Source organism: Vulpes vulpes, chromosome 13, assembly GCF_048418805.1.
Source record: "Vulpes vulpes isolate BD-2025 chromosome 13, VulVul3, whole genome shotgun sequence".
Classification (NCBI taxonomy): Eukaryota; Metazoa; Chordata; class Mammalia; order Carnivora; family Canidae; genus Vulpes; species Vulpes vulpes.
Genome location: NC_132792.1, coordinates 21,786,383 through 21,809,697, shown reverse-complemented (window position 1 = coordinate 21,809,697; position 23,315 = coordinate 21,786,383). Strand labels below are relative to the sequence as shown.

The 23,315-nt window shown below is 37.5% G+C and overlaps 1 long non-coding RNA gene across 1 annotated transcript; it reads left to right on the top strand.

Moving 5' to 3' along the window:
* Positions 1-1,659: 1,659 nt before the first annotated feature.
* On the top strand, positions 1,660-11,543 carry LOC140595145 (uncharacterized). Its single transcript, XR_011996540.1, has 2 exons — positions 1,660-1,846; positions 7,026-11,543. It is a non-coding gene; the product is annotated as an uncharacterized lncRNA (long non-coding RNA).
* The last annotated feature ends 11,772 nt before the right edge of the window (positions 11,544-23,315 follow it).

The window sequence follows — 23,315 nt, the reverse complement described above, 5'->3', positions numbered from 1 at the left end:
AGAATTCAGACTCAAATCCATGCAAATTTCTACAGGTGCTTAATGTTTAAAACCATTAACTTGAGTGAGATATCAGAACACTGGCTGATTTTCAGTTATATTTTTATACAATATTTTCAAATAAAGACTGTTGTATATTAAACTCAATTCCTCTTCTTTCCAACCCGAGGTAATAAATCAAGAAATGTATTTCAGTTCACTTATTGGAAACTATTTCAACTCCTACTCACCAACAGATTAGAACAGGTTAAGCAGGTATTTTATAGAAGTATTAAAATGATAAAGCCAAATATCAATCAGTTTAACTGCCAAAACCATAATGTAGCTTCACATAGGACTGGGGAAAGGCGAATTAGTCATGTCAGGAGATGGGGCAGCTTTGTGGGCATGACTCAGAAGGTATTACATGCCTACATCACCATGTACATACAGGTTGTATTTTAGAAGCAAATCTTTCCTTTGATGATCATTTATTTATGTAGCACATTTCCTTTCATAGGCTTTCAAGGAGGAGTTTCTGAAATAGGGATCACATAATTTGCCTCTGGTGGAAATACACACGAGTTCTGTGTCAGGAGCCACTGTCTGCCTTTAGTATCTTGTCATTGCCTACTGAAGGATCTTGGCTGAGTCATAAAAGCAGAGCATTTCATAGGTATAATCCACCTTAGTGGTAATCTGATCCAAATCCCTCACTTTACAGATGAATAAGTGAGGACCAGAGAGGCTCAGGGAGTGGATTCAGGCCATGTAAAGTGTTTGTTAGCAGAAACAAAATTGAACACTGGGCTCCTGATTCCTAAAGTAGGTCTCTGTACCTTTAACAGTTGTCTCTAGACTTATTTTCATGACTTCCACGTTTCAAATAGTCATTTTTAAAATACAGGATCAGTGTATACTTGCCAAAATTGAGTTTGCCAGAGGAGACATTAAAAACACATCCATTAGCCACTGATTATTACTATTATTTAGTAGAAGTAATGGCATTCTGACACACAAAAGGGAATATTCTGAATTAAATAAATTTTAATTTATGGAAATCTTACTTTGCTTGTTTTGTCGTAGGCCAGTAAACAGTTCATCAGACATCAGAATTCACGCTAACTGTTGTGTCCCCTGTTGCAAGATCTCTGTCCCCAGTGCACACAAGAAGAGAATTTTCTCAGGAGAATAAACTTAAACACTAGGTTGAAAAGATTATAACATTTTCTTCACTTCCTTCTTTCTCCTTCTTCAATTCTGATGAGCTGTCGCCATGATAGTACATTCTTATTCCTGAACAAGAACACCTTTTCTGGTTTAAGCTGTTTTGTGAAAAGTTAGTGTACACTAGAGTAGCCACCAACTACATGTAGTTGTTAAATAATTCAAATGTGGCTAGTCCAAATTGAGATGTGCTGAAGATACCAGATTTCGTACAAAATGTGACATAAAATATACATAAATAATGTTCACATTGATTACTTGCTGAAATGATAATTTGGATATATCAGATTAAATGAGATGTATTATTAAAGTGAATCTTGCCTGTTTGTTTTTCCTCTTTAAATGTGGGTACTGGAAAATTTAAAATTACATATGCAGCTCACATTCTGGCTCTCATTCCGCTTCTGTTGGACAGCACTGGTGTGTAATGGAGCAAGCTCTGTGGCTGAAGTACTCAGGATCCCCACTTCCTCCCCTCACTCTCCCCATTGCTACCCTCATGGGTCACACACGGCTTAGTCTCACTTCTCGCACAAGGACTGCAACCTAACAGCGGAGTGTGCGTCCCATATTCGGTGAGATGATGGTTCAGGAGGCATGACTCTTAGAACTATTTTTCCTTCCAAGTGGATTATTTTAGGTAAGTGTAAACTCTGCGTCTTCCGTGAGCTCTACAGGGATAGAGCAGAGAGTAGTACTAGGTTCTCTGAAATTCCAGGGGCATCTAAATAAATTCAGGTGCTTATCCATATAGGCTTCTAAAGTAGATTGTGTCCACCCTGTGGAATACAAATAGGAGGCAGTACCACTATCCTGGAAGCCTTTATTACACTGTCCACATTAGTAAACAGAGCACACAAGCAGAAACATTCTGAAAAAGCAAATAGAAAAAGAATGTGAATCCAAAAACATTTGGAATGCTTAACAACGTTACATCTTTTTCTTCCATTTTCCTAAATTAAAGACATTGTCTGTGACAGCAAATTGAGGGATTTTCCCTGTAATTTGAGAGTGACCACAGAAGCTGTTGTTTTCTCTAAATCTTGATAAACTCAACCTTTTTTCAATTAGTGGAACCTACTGACGTTAATGTATAACAGTAGATTACTATTTTCTCAACATGTAATTCCATTTGGTGGTTGGGTCATAGGCGGTAGTTTTATAGGTAGAATGGCTGGTCTATGGCATCACAGAATTGTTCAGCACAGTTTTTGATAATAACCTTACCCTACCTTCCAGGTATACTGCAGCTGAATACAAGGGGAGACTGTTTGAATGCATTGTTTAAAATGTCTCTGGTGACTCACCAGCCCATGGCCTCTGTCCAGTTAAACTGGTAATCTCCAAGTTGGCAAGGCCATGTTTTTGTGTTATTTTCTGAAAGGCTTCACAGCCATGGCTGTTGCCATGAGATTTTACATAAGGGGGAAAAATGTCCAGGCCATTGTCATTCTGCACCTGGATTACTATCATAGCCTGTTAATTGTCTTCTCCTCTGTTACGTCATGAACTTAGTCCATCCTGTATATGGCTGCCAGATGAATTTTCTGATACATATGCATCTTGCTCATCATTTCAAAACCAACAGTATATCATGACCTACTAGGACTAGAGCATCTGGTGTAATTTCTATCTGACACCGGAGCCTTTCATATATAAACTCTATCCATATCCACTTTTCTTTCCTATAACTGGAACCTCTCCTTGTTTTAGTCCAACTTTATGATCTTGAAAATTCTACCTCCATGTGTCTGTTCTTGCATTTGCCACTACCAGACTTGCCATCATTTCTGTTCATTAGCTATCCACATTCTAGAAATTTTTCAAGGTCCTTCTTTCATGACTCTTCTGTCCTTCAAAGATCTCTTTATTCTCCAAATGAACTTACCACTAAATTTTAAACACCCTTGACTTCTTCTCTCTTTGTCCTCCATTTGTTAGTCTTTCCTCCTCAACTGGATTGTAAATTCCTCGATATTGCACATCAAACTCACCAAAGTGCTAGACCCATATATAATGTCCTGTTTAAGAACAAGGATGTGTGTTCCCATAAACTTGCTTCAAAAATTCTAGCCCTAAAATGTGTAATCTCTACAAGGTGAATTTTGTTGTGTGTAAAATAGTGATAACAGGATCTAATTCATGGTTGCTATTGGGTTACATAGATATCCAGAATAGGTGTCCTATCTATTGTCCTTCTCCAAGAGAAGTTTTTGATATGAGTAGATGAAGGGAGTGTATGATGGTACTGGATAGATAGTATGGAATAAAATGATTGTACTATAGACAGAGAAATGGGTACAGAGACAAAAGTGAAGAGTGTGGCTACCAAATTCATTTTGCATAGGGATAGCTTTCATTATACCTATTTCATTATATTTCTATTTATTGTAGATCACTGGCATTTAGCTTTTTTATGTAGCTCTTAGAAATGTAATGCAGGAAAAAAGAGAAATGTAATGCAGGGAGTAGTTATAATATGGAAATCACAAGTATACTTAAAAAGGATAATTTTTTTTAAAAAAAGGATACATTTTTAAAAAATGATTTCAGTGTTTACATAGACACTTGAGGCTAGATAAAATTTTCAATGGTGATGCCTAGATTTAACAAGGGCTATATGTCTAAAGATTTAGACAGAATAAAGATGACATGATCCAAAAAACAGTGTGACATATCAACTAACAGCTCTAATGACAAAGACACTGATGTCAAAGGGTTAGGAAAATTTTGAAAAAAATTACTTCATGGGATATTCGATTGGCCTAAAAGCAGCACTGCTGAATTAATAACTTATTTCAAATAGCTTTTGTAGTCTGGTCAACAAATAAGTATTGGAAATAGCTGGTAACTAGTTCATCATCATCCTAAAATTTTATTAATTCAAGTAGGTCAAAACACATTATTCTGGTTTTTTTTTTTCCTTCTTTCCTTTTTATCTTCTAATTGTGAAAATGGGGGAATCACCTTACAGTTTTTGTCACATATCTTGGGGCAGGCACAGAAGTTGCTTCCTTCTCTTTGCTCTCTTGATGGTGAGTCAACTCCATTGTATCATAACTATTTGTTTTCTTGCCTGTCTTATTCCCAGACTGTAAATGCCTTCAGCCAAGGATCAGGACTTTACCATCTTTCTGTCTAGAATATCTAAGCCAAAGCCTGCGTCAGATACTTTTTCATAGAAACGGAAGATAAGTGAAATCTTAAAAAAAAATGATTCATGAAAATTAGTACTATATTACAAATTTTGGCCTTTATTTCAATATTTTGTTAAATTCTGTAAATAATTGTATTACCTAAGATAAACTAAACCGGGATGGCTGGGTGGTTCAGTGGTTGAGTGTCTGCCTTTGGCTCAGGTCTGATCATGGGGTCTTGGGATCAAGTCCCACATCCGGCTCCCTGCAGGGAACCTGCTTCTCCCTCTTCCTATATCTCTGCCTCTCTCTGTGTGTCTCTCATGAATAAATAAATAAAATCTTAAAAAAATAAAATAAAGTAAAACTAACTTTTATTCTAATCATTTGTACTATGTGCTCAGGAACAGTTTTCTAAATGAATAGCAAATGTGTGAATATGTGAATAATACACTTTCTAAACAACATCATAGATCTCTGATTATAAAGCTCACTCTTCATATTTAACATTTCAGAAAATCAGGGTGTGTCTTTTAGTTTATTTAATAAGATATCACTCTTTCGTAATTTTTTTTTTAATGAGCTTTGGTAGTTTGCATGTTTTTTATGTTAGTTTGTTTCAAGTTTTTATTTAAATTCTAGTTAGTTAACATAAAGCATACTATTAGTTTCAGGAGTAGAATTTAGTGATTCATCACTTACCTATAACACCCAGTGCTCATCAACTATTACTCACCCGTCAAAAAGAATGAAACCTTGCCATTTGCAATGACGTGGATGGAGCTAGAGTGTATCATGCTAGGTGAAACAAGTCAGTCAGAGAACGACAAATACATGATTTCACTCGTATATGGAAATTGAGAAACAAAACAGTTGAACATAGGGGGAGGGGGGAAAAGAGGGAGGCAAACTGTAAGAGATCCTTAACTATAGAGAACAAATTGAGAATTGGTAGAGATGAGGTGGGCAGGGATGGGCTAAATGGGTGATGGGCATTAAAGAGGGCACTTGTGATGAGAACTGTCTCATAATTTAAGTGGCAACTCCTCTTTTTTTTTAAAGAAGATTTTATGTATTTATTCATGGCAGACACAGAGAGAGAGAGAGAGAGAGAGGCAGAGACACAGGCAGAGGGAGAAGCAGGCTCCATGCAGGGAGCCTGATGTGGGACTCGATCCCAGGTCTTCAGGATCACACCCTAGGCTGAAGGCGGTGCTAAACCACTGGGCTACAGGGGCTGCCCAGCAACATCTCTTTTTTAAATCACAGTAAAAAAGAATTACAAAGAGATGACTGCCTGTAAAGAGCAAAAGCTATGACCTGTTAATCACTTTCTATGTATGAGGCACAATAGTCTTGTTCAGTAGATATGAGCATTTTTTTGATAGATGAGCTCCCGGAGGCATAGGGAGGATAAGTAACTTGTCTTAAGGTCATAACCGGTACCATATGTTTGGCCTTTTGGATGAAAGGTTGACTCTTGAGAGAATAGTGAAGAAATGCTGAGAGTAGTTTTACTTCAAATTCTACAGGTTTTATGCTATGGTTTAAAATGCATCATGTATAGTACTTGTTAATCACAATAACTGAGTTTGTTACAATTCAACTATAGTCCCAGTTATACAAGTAAGACATTCAAGCTCTTCGTGTCACTTGCTAAAAATACACCCTTCTAAATTTTATTTTATTTTCATCTGAAAAGTTAAAAAAGACAAATCCCTCCTGGGCCCTAGAGAGAAATACTAAGTTAGACAATGCTTGCCTCTCTGATTTAACCCAGTTTTCAAAACAAATCCATTGCTGTGAATTCAAACATTAAAGTCAGTACAGCATCCCTCACCCATGCTCTTAACTATAAAAACTTCCTTCCATCATATGTCCTTTCCCCCCATAAAATAGAAACAACAGCAATACATATTAAGTGTATACTTTCAGGGGGTGGTTTGAAGGGAATGCCAGACTAAGAGTAATTTCTATACATCCATGTACTTGTGTATATGTGAGTGTTTACACACACACACACACACACACACACACACACATATTTTTTTCATTCAGTAAATATTCACTGACCACCACTACTACAGATTAGGCACTATAGAAGCCTACGTACATTCAGTATGAAATAAAATAGCCTGTTGCCTACTGAAGAAAAAAGACAAACACAATTTATAATAGTTATAAATTATAGGGAAATAAATTTTTAAAAGGTAGAAAAACAGAAAGGATGCTAAAATGTGAGATATGAAAAACCTCCTGGGTCCTGATATTATACAAAGTCGAAAATTTTTGTCCGTTGAATTAAACTAGTGTACGGTGACTGTGTTCAGTGGAAGCAAAGCAAAGTAAACCAAGTGGAGGGTTCATAGGGTGCAATTAAAGAGGTAGGAAACATTTAAAACTTCCATCAAGGTGATCATGACACAATCCCAGAGAGCAAGGGCATCATTTAATTTAATATGCAGAAATGTGATGGGATAGATTGGGAGATCGACACAGTGATCATATCAGAAAAGGTAAGAAAAATCACCTACTGCGTCTGGGGAAGAAAACTCTGCTGGTTAGGAGGTGGGATGTAGTAGGTGCCCTACCAAGGCTTTCCCCATAGTATAGTGTGAGAAAAATTAAGGCTGCCTTGGCTAAGTTAAACTTCTGAAGTTCATGTAACTCTCTTCGTTTCAGCGGTCATCTGAACATTGGCTTGCCCTGAAGCAGTGGTTCTCTGTGCTGTTTGTCTCCCAAGAGACATTTGACAGTGGCAGGAGATAGTTTTGGTTGTCTCAACTGATGCAAGGGGGCTGTTACTGGCTTCTGGTGGGAAGAGATCAGAAACATTGCTAAATGCCCCACAGTGCTGAGGCCAGCCCCCTATAACAAAGAATTACCTGGTCCAAAATGTCAAGAGTGTACAAGTTGAGAAATCCTGCTATACTGCAAGAAGAACTCTCAGCAAAAACAAAATGAAAGAGAAAAGGAAAGAGAGAGAGAAAATATGCCATACTTTCAAGATACAACTGCTCCTAGTGGGAGTTCTCTAGGAGCTGAGAGGGCTTCTGGTCTGTCAGTGACAAGAGGACAAGAACCTCACTCCTATAACCTGAAGAAATTAAATTCTGCCAACAAGAATGAGTTTGGAAGCAAAATTTCCCCCAGAGCCTATCAAAAAGAATGCAGCCTCCTGAAATGGGGCAGCTGGATTCAGTAGAGAGTCAGCAGAGAATCCTGCTCTCCTGTGCCCTATCTCTGACCCACAAAAACAAGAGCTAGTAAATGGGCATTGGTTTTGAGCCACTAAGTTTGTGGGGAGTTGTGTGTCAATAAAAGACTAACACAAGGCATATCAGACCAATCCAGTACGCAGTCTGGTGCATTCGAGTATACCTGGTTAGGCTGCAAGCTCCCCCTGGCAGGAGTCAAGCTTATGATGCTCATTATTATATCCCTCAGCATTCATATAGTGTCAGGAACATGGCAGCCTTCAATAAATATTTGTAGACTCATTTCCTTGGCTTCATATTTTTTTCATTGTCAAGGAACATTGTTGGAATTTTGTGTACACAAACATAAGTATATTTACACAATCTGTGAACTTGTTTGATGTGAACCTAAGTCAAAGACCTGAATCCATGTTGATTGTGCCTATAAATACAGGCTTCTTGTCAGGCAAGGTAGGTTCAAAACGCTGGAAAGACTGAATTACCATGGCAAAAGTCGCACTCTCTAGAGGAACTGATCAGGTGATCAGGTGGTCTTGAACACGTAAGACTCTATTTCTGGATGAATATGATAATTAGTGTTGTGTGTCAACTTGGGGGCGGTGGCATGGTGCCCAAGTGTTTGGTCAAACATTACTCTGAATGTTTTGTGTGAGGGCTTTTGGATGAGATTTACATTTAAATAGGCGGTCTTTGAGTAAAGCAGATTGCCCTCCATCATGTGGGTGCGTCTCATTTCATCAGTTCAAGTCCTGCATAGAACAAAGTTTATCTATTTAAAGCCTTAATTAAGTGCATTAGATTGCATGACTACTCTGAACTTCTGAGGTTTCCATTATTTAAATCTTAAAAAAAGATACTTGATAAAAAAAATATATAATCCTTTCTCAAGAGCAAACTTTAGTTTCCCTCATATGAAATGCTAGCACATGCTAATTTATTTCTGTAAAACTTTATTGCAAATGTAAAATGTACAGTGCCATCTTGCGTGAATTGCAAGTGACTTCTTGGTCGGGCTCACTGGAATAAGTAGGACTTGAAAAGCTGAATTGAAATGGAAAGGAGCCTAGAAAGCAGAAGGGAAATATTTCTCTTTTTTCAACGTATCATAAAGGGAAACAAATGACAATCAAATGCTTACCTGGTTGTTAAAAGCATTGTCTAGAGTTACAAAATGGTCGAGAACTGAGGCAGTGTGTGATGGATGGATGGTATGAGTTTTGGCATTCCGTCACCATAGGTGGAATGAGGGGACTTAGCACTTTCCTTTGAAGAAAGAGATGGGAAAATCCCGATTTAGTAACATTTAATAGAATGAATATAAGCGATCTGATGTTGTTTTTATCTTACTAACCTGAGAAGAATATCCAAGAACGGAACTCAGTCAATAGATCCAATAACTGATTCCTTGAGTTTAAAGTGTTTAGTATCTGTACAGAATATGAGAATAATAATAGTAACAAAAACAACAACATTTCATCATTGCAGAGGATTTACTATGTGCCGAGTATTGCTCTATACACTTTGGGAATGGGCAATTAAGACAGAAAGAGGTCAAGTGACCTGTTCGAATCCAGCATGGGTGGGGAATGGAGCCAGGGGTGCCTGGGTTGCTCAACTGGTGGAGCATCTGCCTTCAGTTGGGTCATGATCCCAGGGTCCTGGGGTCCAGTCTGCAGTGGCTTCCTGCTAAGCTGCTGGGGGACTGCTTCACTCTCTCCTACTCCCCCTGAGTATGTTCTCTCTCTCCCTTGCTCTCAAATAAATAAATAAAATCTTTTTAAAAATAAGTATCTCATTTACTGAAGAAATAATGAGGACTTATTTAAAAATTATTAATCTAATAAATTAGTTTATTCTTAATTAATTCTGCTTTAGCAGACCATTGAATTCAGAATAAAGTGTAGAAGTCACAACTTTACAAGATAATCTTTCTTTTTTTAAAAAAAAAAAAGATTATTTATTCAAGGGAGACACAGAGAGAAAGGCAGAGACATAAGCAGAGGGAAAAGCAGGCTCCTCACAGGGAGCCCGATGCAGGACTTGATCCCAGAACCCTGGGAAAGGCAGATGCTCAACTGTTGAGCCACCCAGGTGTCCCACAAGAGAATCTTTCTTGAAAAGGTATTGGAAACATTTTTTTAAAGCAGTAAATATAATATACCCTCAGTGTGTATAATTACCCATCACATTAAACTCAAATTTTAGGGCTCTGCAACACAATGGATACTACACTGGACTTCTAAACTGAAACTTCAGGGTACGTCTCCATTTTTTTCTCCTATAAATCTATTACCTTTTTTATTCACTGTCCCCAACCTGGAATGTACCCTTCAAAAAAATGTTTTATGGTTAGTTATTTCTTCACCTTGGTGCCTGTCAAACTCTATTTTAAGTTCTATCTTGTATGTCTCTATTTCACAAATCATTTCCTAATATCTGTTTTTGAGAAATCAATCTCTTTTGAATTCCTATAATACCTTGTTTGCACCATTGTATGATCATCACATTTCTCCTCTCACTTATTTGTGTTCACGTTTTCCCCCTAAGGCAATTCCTTCCACTATACCTCAGTCCCATTGATTTCAACTCTTAAACATATAATCCATCTTTCCTCTCTCCTATGGTCTACATTTGTAATGAGTAGACTCATTACACTGGGTTTAAGCTGATTTCTTGGCCTATCTTTTGTCAATCAGTTAGCATGGTTTCAGCTGTGGTAGCAAAACACCTCACTCCACCCAGTCTAAACAATGAGGATGTTTTTGATCTGACAGAAACAGAATTCTAGGGACAGTATGAGCGTCGGGGTAGAAGCTACATCAGGGCTCAATGCTATTGTCATGAATCCAGTTTTTTTCCGCTCTGCAGATGCAGTGATTCAGCATTGCTCTCATGCCTTTCCTTCACATTTGCTAGATAGGTGCCATAGATCCATGTGTCACATCCAAACTCAAAAAGTGCCCAGAGAACAAAAGAAAAATACATATCCCACAAGATAAAACCAAACCAAACCAATTTCTTCCTTTTGTCTCTTTCTTAGGAGCAAGGAAACTTCACTGAGAAATCTCCTGGAAGACCACATATTGCCTTTTAGGCTTTTCATTTCATTCTAAATTCAATGGAAAGGGTTGTATTAGGGAACTTATTATAGAGAGCCAGTCGCTGAATTGGTAGACTAGAAAGGAATTGGTAATCAGTGAGAAATATGGAGTTTTAGGACGAGGCAGTAGAGATGGTTTAAGCAGATGAATTATCTTTCATGTGTAGAAACAAAAGGTACTGATGTTGGCTGGGGGATAGGAAAGGGAGGCTTCAGAGCAGACTTCTGGCATGAGCATGTTGGGGAATAGAGGTATCATTTACTGAGAAGGTTAATATCAGAGAAAGAGTTTTTGGAATAAAGGAATGTTGAAATTCTAGGAGTTGGTTTTTTAGCATGTTACATTAGAAATATACAAGTAGATACTTCAAGTAGGCTCCCATTTATACAGGTCTGAAGGTCCAAAGAGAAATGCAACCAGGAAATGGAAATATGGGAGTTGTTCCCTTAGGGATAGTATTCAAGGACATGGGAGTTGAGGACAGTACCTAGGAAGCACATGAAGAGTGAGGATTAAGAGGACCCAAGGCTGAGGCCCATGGAGAAGAAGGAGTTGACAAAGGAAACTGAAAAGGAGAAGTCAAAGAGGTAGGGGGAAAATCAGGAGTGTATCATGTCAGGAATGCCAAGAAGATAGAGTGCCTCACAGAGGAATTGCTCAGTAGTAGGAAGGAAGGAAGAAAGGAAGGAAGGAAGGAAAGAAGGAAAGAAAGAAAGGAAGGAAGAAAAAAATTCAAAAGCTCACTCATGGGAATATGCATGGCTAGAAGGACAGAGATCTCCACTGCAATGTCTTTGGACTGTCTTCTTTTTTGCCCAACTTGGCACTACCTGAAGCTGTAAAATATTTAGAAACTGATCATTAAATGGGTTTTGAAAGCTCTTTTGTGCCGGTCTGTCTGCTTGCCTTTTATCTGATCTCTGCTCCCAGTTCTGTGTTGGAACATGCACTGGTTAGAATGTCCATTATTATCACAAATAATGAATTAGATGACTCATGAAGCCTGTGTCTTCAAAGTCAGACTTCCAGAAGAAAAATAAAAATTTCCATCATCTGAATGTCTGACATTGTATGGACAACGCTCGAACCCAAGGAATGAGTGGCTAATGATAGGATTTCAGGCAGTAGGCACCGAGTAGGTGAGGATATTTTAAAGTAAGGTATGAAATCATCTCACATAGACAATTGCTTGTACTGTTTTTGGCTTCACCATATATGGTGTTAAAAGAATACTGACATAACTGATTTTTTCCCTAAAAGTAGATTAAGCTTTTGGTATTCCAAAGAATGTATCAATTCTACCAATGATGATGAAACCATGATAGTTTCAGGTGGATATAACTGGTATCTTCAATTTATTAGTCTTTCAATGCCATTGGTGAACTATCCTCCTCCTTGTCCGACTTCTCTACACCCACTATCTACCTACAGGGAGAAGTCAGGTTCCAGGTATTTCATCCCAAGCTCAAGGAAGAGGAGTGACTACACGAACTGACCAACAATGCCAAAGGGAAAGAACTCTTGCAGTACCTAAAGTTGAAACATACCGAGTGTGGTTTTTCCTTTGGAAATTAGGAACAAGTACGTTTTAGATATTAAGACCATGGCTCCAGTGTCAGAATGAACCAGAGTTCAACTCTCAGTTCCAATATCTACTTGATGAACTGACCCTGACAATACTTAACTGCTTTAAGCTCGTTTTCCTCACTTGTAAGTGGTAAAAATAATGTTCTCAGTGATTACTTGAATATCTGTGAGTTATTGTGAATATTAAATGTGTTAATGCAAGTAAAGTGGTTAGCCTTAAATAAGTGTTATTATAACTGCAACTATCATTATTATCAACAGCTGTGTTGTTCCCAAACCTAGGAAGAAATGGTGGGGGATCCTAGGCTGCTCACCTGTGAGATAGTCTCCAGCATTACTCTTTCTCTCTGATTATGTTTGCTTCGGAAGCTGGGAATGTGGTTTGGGCTCAGTGTCGTTTTCTGTAGGAGAAATCCAACTACAGATTAGATCTCTTTCCTGGCAATTGGCTTTGGGGAAAGGGTGCTGTTTCGCTGGCTTTGATTCTAGTCTCTATCAGCCAATCTAGTCAAAACAAAAGGAATTCTAATAATTTAACCTAGATTGCTGAAATTCTACATGGAGGTTTGGGGACAAAACCCCAGCTAGTAAAGAAGTGTCTGTTGCCTTCCATACTCCTTGGACAAGAGAGAGGTTTGGTGACTTACAAGGGAAAGTGTTCAGAATGCTTGCTAGTTCTTGTCTTCCCTCTCTCTATTTGAATAATCATCACCCCTTTTCCTAACAAAATATGCAAGTGTTATTGTCCATTTATCTACCAGATAGGTGAACAAATTTATTTGATCATAAAAATGAAGTCAAGTATGGGATATATATGTTTCAAGTTGACTAATAAGCCTATGTAATGAGGCATGGTATAATCAGTTAATGGAAAGTCCATTGACATGAAAATTTGATTCACTTAATTTTTTCTGCCTAAAAATTTAATTTTGTATATCATATTTTTCCAAGCTTTTAAAACCTTGGCATGCCTTTTTGCTTTCTGGAAGGAAGGGAGGGAGGGAGGGAGGAAGGAAAGAAGGAAGGAAGGAAGGAAGGAAGGAAGGAAGGAAGGAAGGAAAGAAGAAAAAAATGTAGTTTTACACACACTGGATCATTTGAACCTTACAGCAACGAAGTAGTAGGTGTTATTTTCATTCCTACTTTACTGATGAAGGTAAGGGTTCAAAGTTTAACGGATTATCCAAGAAAACACATATAATAAATGATGAAAGTGTCATTTGATCCTATATGATCTGGCTCTAGGGTCCAAGTGCTTTCTCCACCAGACTTTTAGATCTTTGTCTCATAGGAATGGGGAGCCATCATATTCTGAAAAAAGATTTAAACTCCTTCTTATGGCTTAAAGCGTCATATGTTACCTTTCCTACCATGCTTTCTGGTCTCATCACTCAATTTAAGGCTCCTCTGCTTTAGCCACAGTAGCTCTCGTTTGTTTATTGAATATCCCATAGCTCATTCCCACCTAAAGGTTTTAGCACTCAGTTCCAGTTACCCATTGCTGCATTGCAAATCATCTCCAAAGTTGTGGCACAAAACAACCATTCTATTCTGCTCATGGACTCTGTTGATCACAGATTTGCATAGGACACAGTAGGGACAGGTTATTCACGCTCAATGTTATCTGAGTCTTCAGATGAAAAGGCTCAAAGACTGGGTCGACTCTTCTATCATCCGAGGCATCTCTGTGCACATGTCTGGTGCTTGATCCTGGCTATTGGCTTGGGAATTCATTTGAGGCTCTCCGCCAGAACACCTGCTTTTTTCTCCATGTGGTCTGGGCTTCCTCAGTGTGGAAACTGGGTAATAAAAGTAAGCATCCCAAGAGAACAAGAGGGAATTATATAGCAATTTTATGACCTAGTCTCAAAAGACACTTAGCATCACTTCCACAAGATTCCATTGGTTGAGATGGTCACAAGGTTCTGCTCAGATTCAAAGAAGGAGTGTCAACAGCATATTCTAAGTAGAGCATGTTGGATGGAATATATTGTCTTGGCCACCTTTGGAGAATACAATCTGCCATATACTCTTTACTCTGTGTAAGTAGTTTTTTCTTCTGTTCATTGTACCACTGACTCCTTCATGTTATTACAGTCATTCCATAGGTACAAATATCCCCACCTATGAAAACTTGGTTTAACACAGTATCTTTTTCCTCTCTCAGCCTTTTAAAATCCTTGTTTAATATATATTTTGTCTGATTTTCTTTCTTTCTTTCTTTCTTTCTTTCTTTCTTTCTTTCTTTCTTTCTTTCATCTTTCTTTCTTCCTTTTATTCTGTATCTATGAATCTATCAATCTTTCTATCCTTGATCAATCTATACCTACTTATTTATTCATCTATCTGTTGACCACCATGTTGTAAGACACAGGACAATGCCCACCACAGAGAGAGAGCAGATAGTCAATAAGTATTTGTTCAATAAATTAATGCATGAATGAATCTAATGACATATGAGAAGTTATCAGATTTTGGGTTTTTTTTTGTGTGTTGGAGGGGGTGCTTAGAGGCATGCAGATCAGCAAAAGACCACTGAGAATCTGAGTGATGGAGGTGCTGATAGGTAAAGCTGTAAGGGCTGGTGAACGGGAATGTAAAAACCAAACTCTGCTGATTCCATGTTTGTTTGTTTTTTTTTTTTTCCTGGCTCCACTTTGACTCTCCAAATTCCCAAATCAGGGTAGACTGAGGAGGTTTATCAGCCTTTCCAAAGTATGGAGAATATAAGAAACATGCCATGATGCATCATTCCATTGCTTAAACTTGTTAACTCAATCTTCACATAGCTGAGTGTTCCTTTAACCCATAAATTTTATTGCACTAATTACTCATTCTCAGAAATGCTTTCCCCTCTTTTGAGTTGTTCTACTTCATGACTATAGATGATGAAACCAGAGTTTGAGGATATCACCTCAAATTTTGCCTGACATTGTATCAAGAGTTGAGGTTACTTGTGTAATGATTTTCAAACTGCTCTTAATAAATTACTCATGTTTGTGGTATCACTTTAGAGCTAACCAGTGGTTAAAAAGAAGGCCTGTTACTCTCTCACAGAGCAAAATTATCTTCCATATTTAATAACTAGGTTCATATTTCCCTCTAAGTCATTGCCATAGATTAAATCTAAATGCTTAGCTCCTAAATTATCTATTTCCAACTCAGACTTCTCTTTTAAAGATAAGATTTATATATCCAATTAGTTACTGGACATTTTCATTTTGATGACTCACTAGAACTTGACATATCTAAAATGTATTTTATCACTGGCCCAAAAGTCTCATTATATATTCTTTCTTTTGGTGGATAGACCCTTCCATGAGAAGCAGATTTTCCATGAAACTAATAAAACCTGAGCTTCTGGATCCTGTACTTGCATGGGTTCCTTCTAATGTTCTAATCTTATATTCTTGTATGATTTTTTTTTCATAATCAGGATATGCCCATTTTCTATATCAATAAAAGATGAGCATTCTCTATTAAGTATATGATACAGTTTTATTATCATGAACTGGGTTGGCTTTAACAGAAAACTGGCCCTGCTGAATAACATTTGCCCTGAAGAGAGATTATGTTATGTATCACTATTTTAAAATAAAAGTCATCATTTTAATAATATTTTCTACTTTTTAATTTTTTTGTTACTAATAAATCCATTGAGTAAGTCACTTCATATAGTTACCTCAGGGTCAAGGGTATTTATGGAAGTTCTATTATTTAAACCTAAGTGTTCCATGGGTGCTTTACCAATATATTTTAAGGACCTAGGAGAGTGATTGGACATACCTTTAAGTTTCTCAGACTGTAGTTCTCTCATGTCATATGATACAGAATTTTGTGTTAGGGGCTCCAAAGTGCCTCTGTTTGAAGAGTCTGTCTCTCTCCACACTTATGCACTCACATGTGTGTGTGCTCTTTTTCTTTAAAATAAATAGATAAATCTTAACAAAAACACACATGTATTTTCTCAGTGAGGTACTGGTGTTATCTGATGTTATTCTTTTTGCTTATTTCTGGATAGAAAAGGGGTTTCTCTACATCCAACTACTCTCCTAGTTAAGCTTTACAGTATTCTCAGAGGTCATCAGCCTCACCTACAGTCTGGTTCAGGACTTTAACCTGAATGAACATACCAAATGGCTGCCCTGCACATACTTGTCAGGGAGTCTGATTCTAAAGTCACTATTGCCCAACACTTGACAATGGCTTGGCTGGGAGAAATAATATTTCTAGGGCAGTCTATGAAGTTTTTTTTTTTTAATCCATAAAGTTTTTAAACAATTCATAAATATCTTCCAAAAGCTATTCTTGAATTATGCCTGAGTATTAGAGAACTGAGTACATAGCGTATAACTCACTTTCACTAAATTACTTTTTTGAGATGGTATTTCTGTCTTAAGTTTAGAGCATTATTAGAAATACCTCTATAAAAATTCCTACTTGGTTCACTCTAAGGTTGTGCATGAAAATACTGCTCATTAAATTACACAGAGAGTTGTCTAGATCCTCTCCCTTCCTTCTCAAGATGGCAGAATTTGATAGGCTTGAATAATCGAGAAGTTTAGTTTCACTCTTCTCTTTTCAGGGAATGACTGTGGTTGAAACGTTCTTTCTTATAAATTTAATGGCTGGGGGATCCTACTGATCTCTGTTCTATATAAATCTTCTTTTGTGTAGGTGTATCTCAGTGTTGGAGGGAGAATGCTCTAGTTCAAAACTGCTCACCTATTCTCATCCATTCCTTTATCCATTTATTCAGGAAATATTTATTGAACCCTCCTTGGATGCTTGTCACTCTTCAAGTCATTGAAGATAATAGCTGTAAAAAAGTCCTTATACTCATGGATCTTACATTCTATCAAAGGATAAGATTGTTCCTGACTTCTTTTATATGGGACTCTCAGTAGATATTGATTTAAATCTTAGTACTTAGTACTAAGTACCTAGTACTAGATACTAGTACTGGGTACTAAGTACTAGTACTAGATAATACTTAGTACTATCTCAGGATAGTCCTTCATTGCAGGTTCCATTTCTTGTCCTTGTCTTTATTTTCCCTTTGCCCAATTTCTAACACTACCTAATAATTTGTGAGGTCACTATGCTATATGTCTTTTCAAGAGTATAAAATCTTTTTCAAGAGCAACATTGAGTATAAAAGATAACATACAAATACATAAGAACACTTGCCTCTTTACATCACCCCCTCCACTATTTTACACTCTAATCCAACCTACAAGAAACAACTTTTTAAAAGGCCACTTCCACCATATTATAAACTTTCTCAGAGCATTAGTGGCTCTCCAAATAGGTCATTCATAACCTGTCCTTGCTAAGTTACTTTATTTCAGTTTTTCCTTCCTGTGGAGTAAGTCCCTACTTTCCTGGATGATTTGTAGATTCCCACCAGTATTTTGCTCTCACCTCTAAGGCTTTGCATATGTTGTTTCCTTTGTTTAAAAAGCCCATCTCCTCCACACCCTCTCAGCTGGCTTGCGCCCATTCACCCAGTGTCATCTTCCCTGGGAAGCCTTACCTGTTGCCTCTGGCTTAGTTGGGTGCCCCTCCTTTGGGTTGCCATAGTACCCTCTGCTGACGTCTACCCTGTACTTATCTCACTGTATTATAAGTGTTAATTTGCCTGTTCTTGTCTGTTGCTAGACTGTGACCTTCTTCAGGGAGGGGACTCTCTTTCATCTGTATGTCCTGGGGCCTACCACCATGCCCCATAGATAGTGCTCAGTGCAGGTTTATTGGATGACTCAGTGAAGGAGAGACAGATTTCCAGAGGTTGCCTAGAAAACTGGCTCCCTTTCTTAAAAGTGAGTCTTACTTCCCTGAAGGTTTAAAATGGCCTGTGATTTGCTCATACTTTTTCACTAAGATTGTTGGTGAACACTGAACTCACTTCTTAAAAGCTAGTTCAAAAAGACAAAAGAGAACCCCAAAGAGAAGTCAGTCACTTATTTACAAGTGTGCTGTTTTCTTTTCTCGGATTTATGGTCAAATTGGCTAACACTAGACATAGCATACAACAGATGCTCAATAAATACTGGTTAAATGAATATCAGTTAAACAAATGATTCATTGATTGAATGAATGAATGTAGAAGTTTTGCTTACATGGTATAGGCAGCTTGATAGTAAGCAGAATTGGTTGTTTCCTGGTTCGGGAAAACCTCTGCTCTACCCCTTTGTTCTATACCATCATTAAAGATTGACCCTTTTAGGTTTGGGATTAAGGATAAAGACTTGCTGGGATGGTATAATACTGAGTGGCCTTATGTAATAAAATTGTAGGACTATTTGGTTTGTGAATACAGGGCAGGCCCCATTAATTGGAGTGCCACTGGGGATAGGAGGGCAGGATTGAGAAATGAGAAGTCTGAAACGACAAACACAGGGCCAGTGGAGGGGAACAACTGAACCAAACTTCTCACCACCTTTGCCTAAAACAGTCTCTGCTAACTCAAAACATCACCACTACTTCCTTCTCATTCTTCCTGCATCCTTTCTTCCACAATTATTTTCTAAGAATGTGACATATGCCAATTACCTTGGAGATGCAAGGGATAGAAGAGAGCAAAGTAAATACAGCTATTTCTTAATAGAGCTTGTAGCTCAGCGTGAAAGACTAACAGTACAACAAGTAATAACACAAGTTGCAATGAATGTTATTAAAGGGAAATTTTCAGAAATGTGGGAACCTATTGGAAATATCTAGCTTTGCTTCCAAAATTTCTTTGGTTCTGTAGGTGGCTTGTATCCAGGTAGTAATGGTTTGAATAAGGGGTCCTTGACAAAGTTCTTGTGTCTTTGTAGAAGGTTGGAGCTATGCAAACAACTCTTCTAATGACTGAAATGTGCTGGCTCCCCCACAGTTGCCTCAAGTTCTGTCTAGACCCAACCATTGTTCATTGACTGAGAGTGTGTCAAAAATCTCTCATGTAATTAAAATGCCTGGCTTGAACACATCAAAATATTTGATCTCAGGAAATCCCCCAAATAACTACATTTCCCTTTTTAGAGGTGAGAATGAGGGCAGGCTTATGAGCATATATGAAATAATGGATGAATTATCCATTAATGTTTGAATTATCTTATTAAGTTACCTGAAAACACCATGATTCAAATATAATAGTGCTCACAGCATTTACCAAAACAACTGAAAATACTAAAATTGAACAATCACTTTTGAAAACCTCAACATGATTGAAATAACTCTTGGAAGCTCAAAGCTTGATAAAAAGGATATTAGTTTAAAGCTTTTCATGAATTAGCTGTGGGTGTGTAAAAACAGGTTTATCAAGATTCTAGAACTAGTTTTTTTTTTTCTTTGTTGAAAATATAGTCTGAAACAAAGTGATATGCTAGCTGAATAGAGTAAGCATACATTTTATTTTTGGTTACCAAATTATTATCTTATCAACATCTATTATAGATATTCCTATAAATTATGACAGTGTCAACTAAATGGGGCGCATCAGCATCTGATCTGGTAACATGTTTCTAACATAACAGCTAAGGAATTGACTACTTTGGTAAATTAATTCAATGCTGATATTAAGAAATGAATAGTTAACTAACTAAATAAATGAAGATAATAAATTTATTTACATAATGTTGCTAGCTGTTTGACTAAAATTTACTTTTCAAAGATGGAGTGTTGGAGCGGAGATAAAATCCAAGTGCCTGGATTCTGGCACAAAGGAGAATGAATTCCTTACCTATTGCTTGTCAACTATTTTATATGAAGACTTAATAATTAATAAATATTTACAAAACTGAAATTCTACAATGTGAATGGTACAAAAAAGTGGTATGACAGATTGCTTACTGTCTAGATGGTCAGAGAAGACACATAAAAGCATGTGGAAATCTAATAAAACCAGGTGAAAATGATGAATTCCAACTGAGTAACATGGTCAATTAGTCTTGGTTGAGTTTAGAGGAAGGGAAAAGAAAGAAGGAGATTTGGGTTTGGCTGCTCAGGATTTGAAGACTAAATGGATAAGGGAGAGAGCCTTCCTGAGCATGAATGAGAGCAGTGCTAAGAATGCTAATATGTTTGAGAGACTGAGAGTAATTAGTTAATCTGAAGCAAATATTTTAGATTTTGTTTTTGAGAGTAATGGGGAAATGTCAGAAGGGAAGTGTAGGTTGATTTCAGGCTATAGAGATTAAGCTTCCTTCCCAAATATTAAGAGGTAGCCTCTACTTAGAGGCAAGTCACTGGAAAAAATATTGACCTTGCAACTTCAAATCTTGTTTTGAAACATATGGGGTATAAACAACTTATATATATTTATTTATACATGAAAATGTGTCTAATAGCGCTGATTCTTCAAAAAACCTCATTTCAATTTAATAAAAAATTAATGTTTGACATTTAGCAAGAACGTTATCCTAGGCTCTGTACTATATGCTCTACATACTTTATTTCAACTAATCTTCACATCTAAGATGCATTATCTTACTTAAATCCCAAAACAAACCTGGGATACAGGAGCTGTCATCATTCTCATGTAATGGAGGAAGAAACTGAGCATCAGAGAGATTCTACAACTTCTCAGAATCAGCCTTGGAGCTGGTCTAGCTTGATTCCAAAGTCCGTGTTGGAACCACATTGCTAGTTTCAAATAGAGATAACTTTAACAAACTGTGTAGGAAATATATTGCCCAAACCCAAGCCAATGCTAGACACTATGTCCATACTTTGCAATGATCTCTCTTGGAATCAAGTATGCCAAAGTAACATATTGTTACTGTATGAGACATATTTTTATTGTACCAAATGGGTAATTGAATTTCAGAGAATGAAATAAGTAATGGTATCCAAAAGAGAGAAATAGGAAATGGAAGTGTTGGCTTTTCAATGTCAGTGGTTGGAGTTAGTAGCCTACAATCTGTGTGGTCACCAAGATTTGTGTAGGAAATGTGAAATGATTCCCTTACTCTTTCCCAAATTCCTCCCAGGCTTTGGCATCTATTGGTTCCAGTTCAGTGATTAGGAGTTTAAGCCTGGGAACCAGAGACATGATTCCCCTGAGCTTTGCTCCTCTCACGAGGTAACCATGGAGGAATGTTGCTCATTTCTCTGAGTCTCTTAGTCTCAGTTTCTTCTTCTGTAGATTGGGATAATAAAATCTCCCTTGGAGCACTGATGTGAGGATGACATGTAAAGATGTATAGAAACTATTATGTGCAGTGCCTGGCACAGATTTAATGTTCAATAAATGGTAGTGATTATTAGTCACTTTAGGCAAACCAGCATTGTTCCTAAGAAGAAAGAACTGTTCAAAGCAAACAATGAAATCAGAGTGGATTTCCTGTTCTCTGCCTTTTAAGCTTTTCATCAAAGGCAACACAATGCAGCAGAGTCTCTGAGAACAAGCCCAAGACTGAAGCCTCCTTCTCTGATTAATGCAGTGCTTTGAGCACGAGCAAATAATCTGAAGAAGGTTAAATTCATGCATGGCTTAGCTCGAACCAAAGTGGTCAAGGATCTTCACAGGCTCTGTGCAGCTGAAGAATTCTAGGGAATTGGTTAAACTCAGAATCTGGCTTAAAACAAATTTGGAGACAAAATGTCATCAAAAAATAGAATGAGTTTTGGCATTGTGGTAGCATCGCACACACAAATTTATCTGAAAATCCCGTTTACTTATTTAGGGATTATTCCTTCATCCGTTTAACAAGTTCCCTTTCTACCTCCTGGAAAGCATCAGCCTAACAACAGAATAAGTTGCTCACCTTTCCCCCTCTCTACACATATGAACATAGGAGTCGAGGAATAAGGGTGGGGAGGGAAGTGGTTCTATTCTATTCAGGCAGGTGATAATACAATATACTCCTGTGTCATTTTATGGATCATCAAATGCATGCATATATATTACCTCACTCTATTCTCACACAGCAGTGAAGGAAAATGAGACACAGAGGGTTACATATTTGTTCAAAAACACACACCATACGGAATGGCAAAGCCCCCTAGTAGAAGATTGACCATAAGCTCAGGTTCAGTTAATTTTTGCATCATAACACAGTGCCTGAGCAGTGACATTCACTAACTTTCATGTAGCACTTTATGGATTAGAAGTCCTTCTGCATGCATAATTCTACTTGATTGTCATAGTATTTTGAAAGCAGAGAAAGTTTTGTCCTCACTTTAAGGGTCAAAAAATAATCTCTGGTAGTAAGGCAATCTAGGACTTCAACTTTATGACTTCAAAATGTCATTTGATCAATGACATATCAGATAAAGGGCTAGTATTGAAGATCTATAAAGAACTTATTAAATTCAACAGCAAAGAAACAAACAATTCAATCATGAAATGGGCAAAAGACATGAACGAAATTTCACCAAAGAAGACATAGACATGGCCAACAAGCACATGAGAAAATGTTCCGCATCACTTGCCATCAGGGAAATACGAATCAAAACCACAATGAGATACCACCTTACACCAGTGAGAATGGTGAAAATTAACAAGACAGGAAACAACACATGTTGGAGAGGATGTGGAGAAAGGGGAACCCTCTTGCACTGTTGATGGGAATGTGAACTGGTACAGCCACTCTGGAAGACAGTATGGAGGCCCTCAAAGAGTTAAAAATAGAGCTACCCTATGGCCCAGCAATTGCACTGCTGGGGATTTACCCCAAAGATACAGATGCAGTGAAAATCCGGGACACCTGCACCCCAATGTTTATAGCAGCAATGTCCACAATAGCCAAACTGTGGAAGGAGCCTCGGTGTCCATCAAAGGATGAATGGATAAAGAATATGTGGTCTATATATGCAATGGAATATTACTCAGCCATTAGAAACGACGAATACACACCATTTGCTTCGATGTGGATGGAACTGGAGGTAATTATGTTGAGTGAAGTAAGTCAATCGGAGAAAGACAATTATATGGTCTCATTCATATGGGGAATATAAAAAAATAGTGAAAGGGAATAAAGGGGAAAGGAGAGAAAATGAGTGGGAAATATTAGAGACAGTGACATACATGAGAGACTCCTAACTCTGGGAAACAAACAAGGGATGGTGGAAAGGGAGGT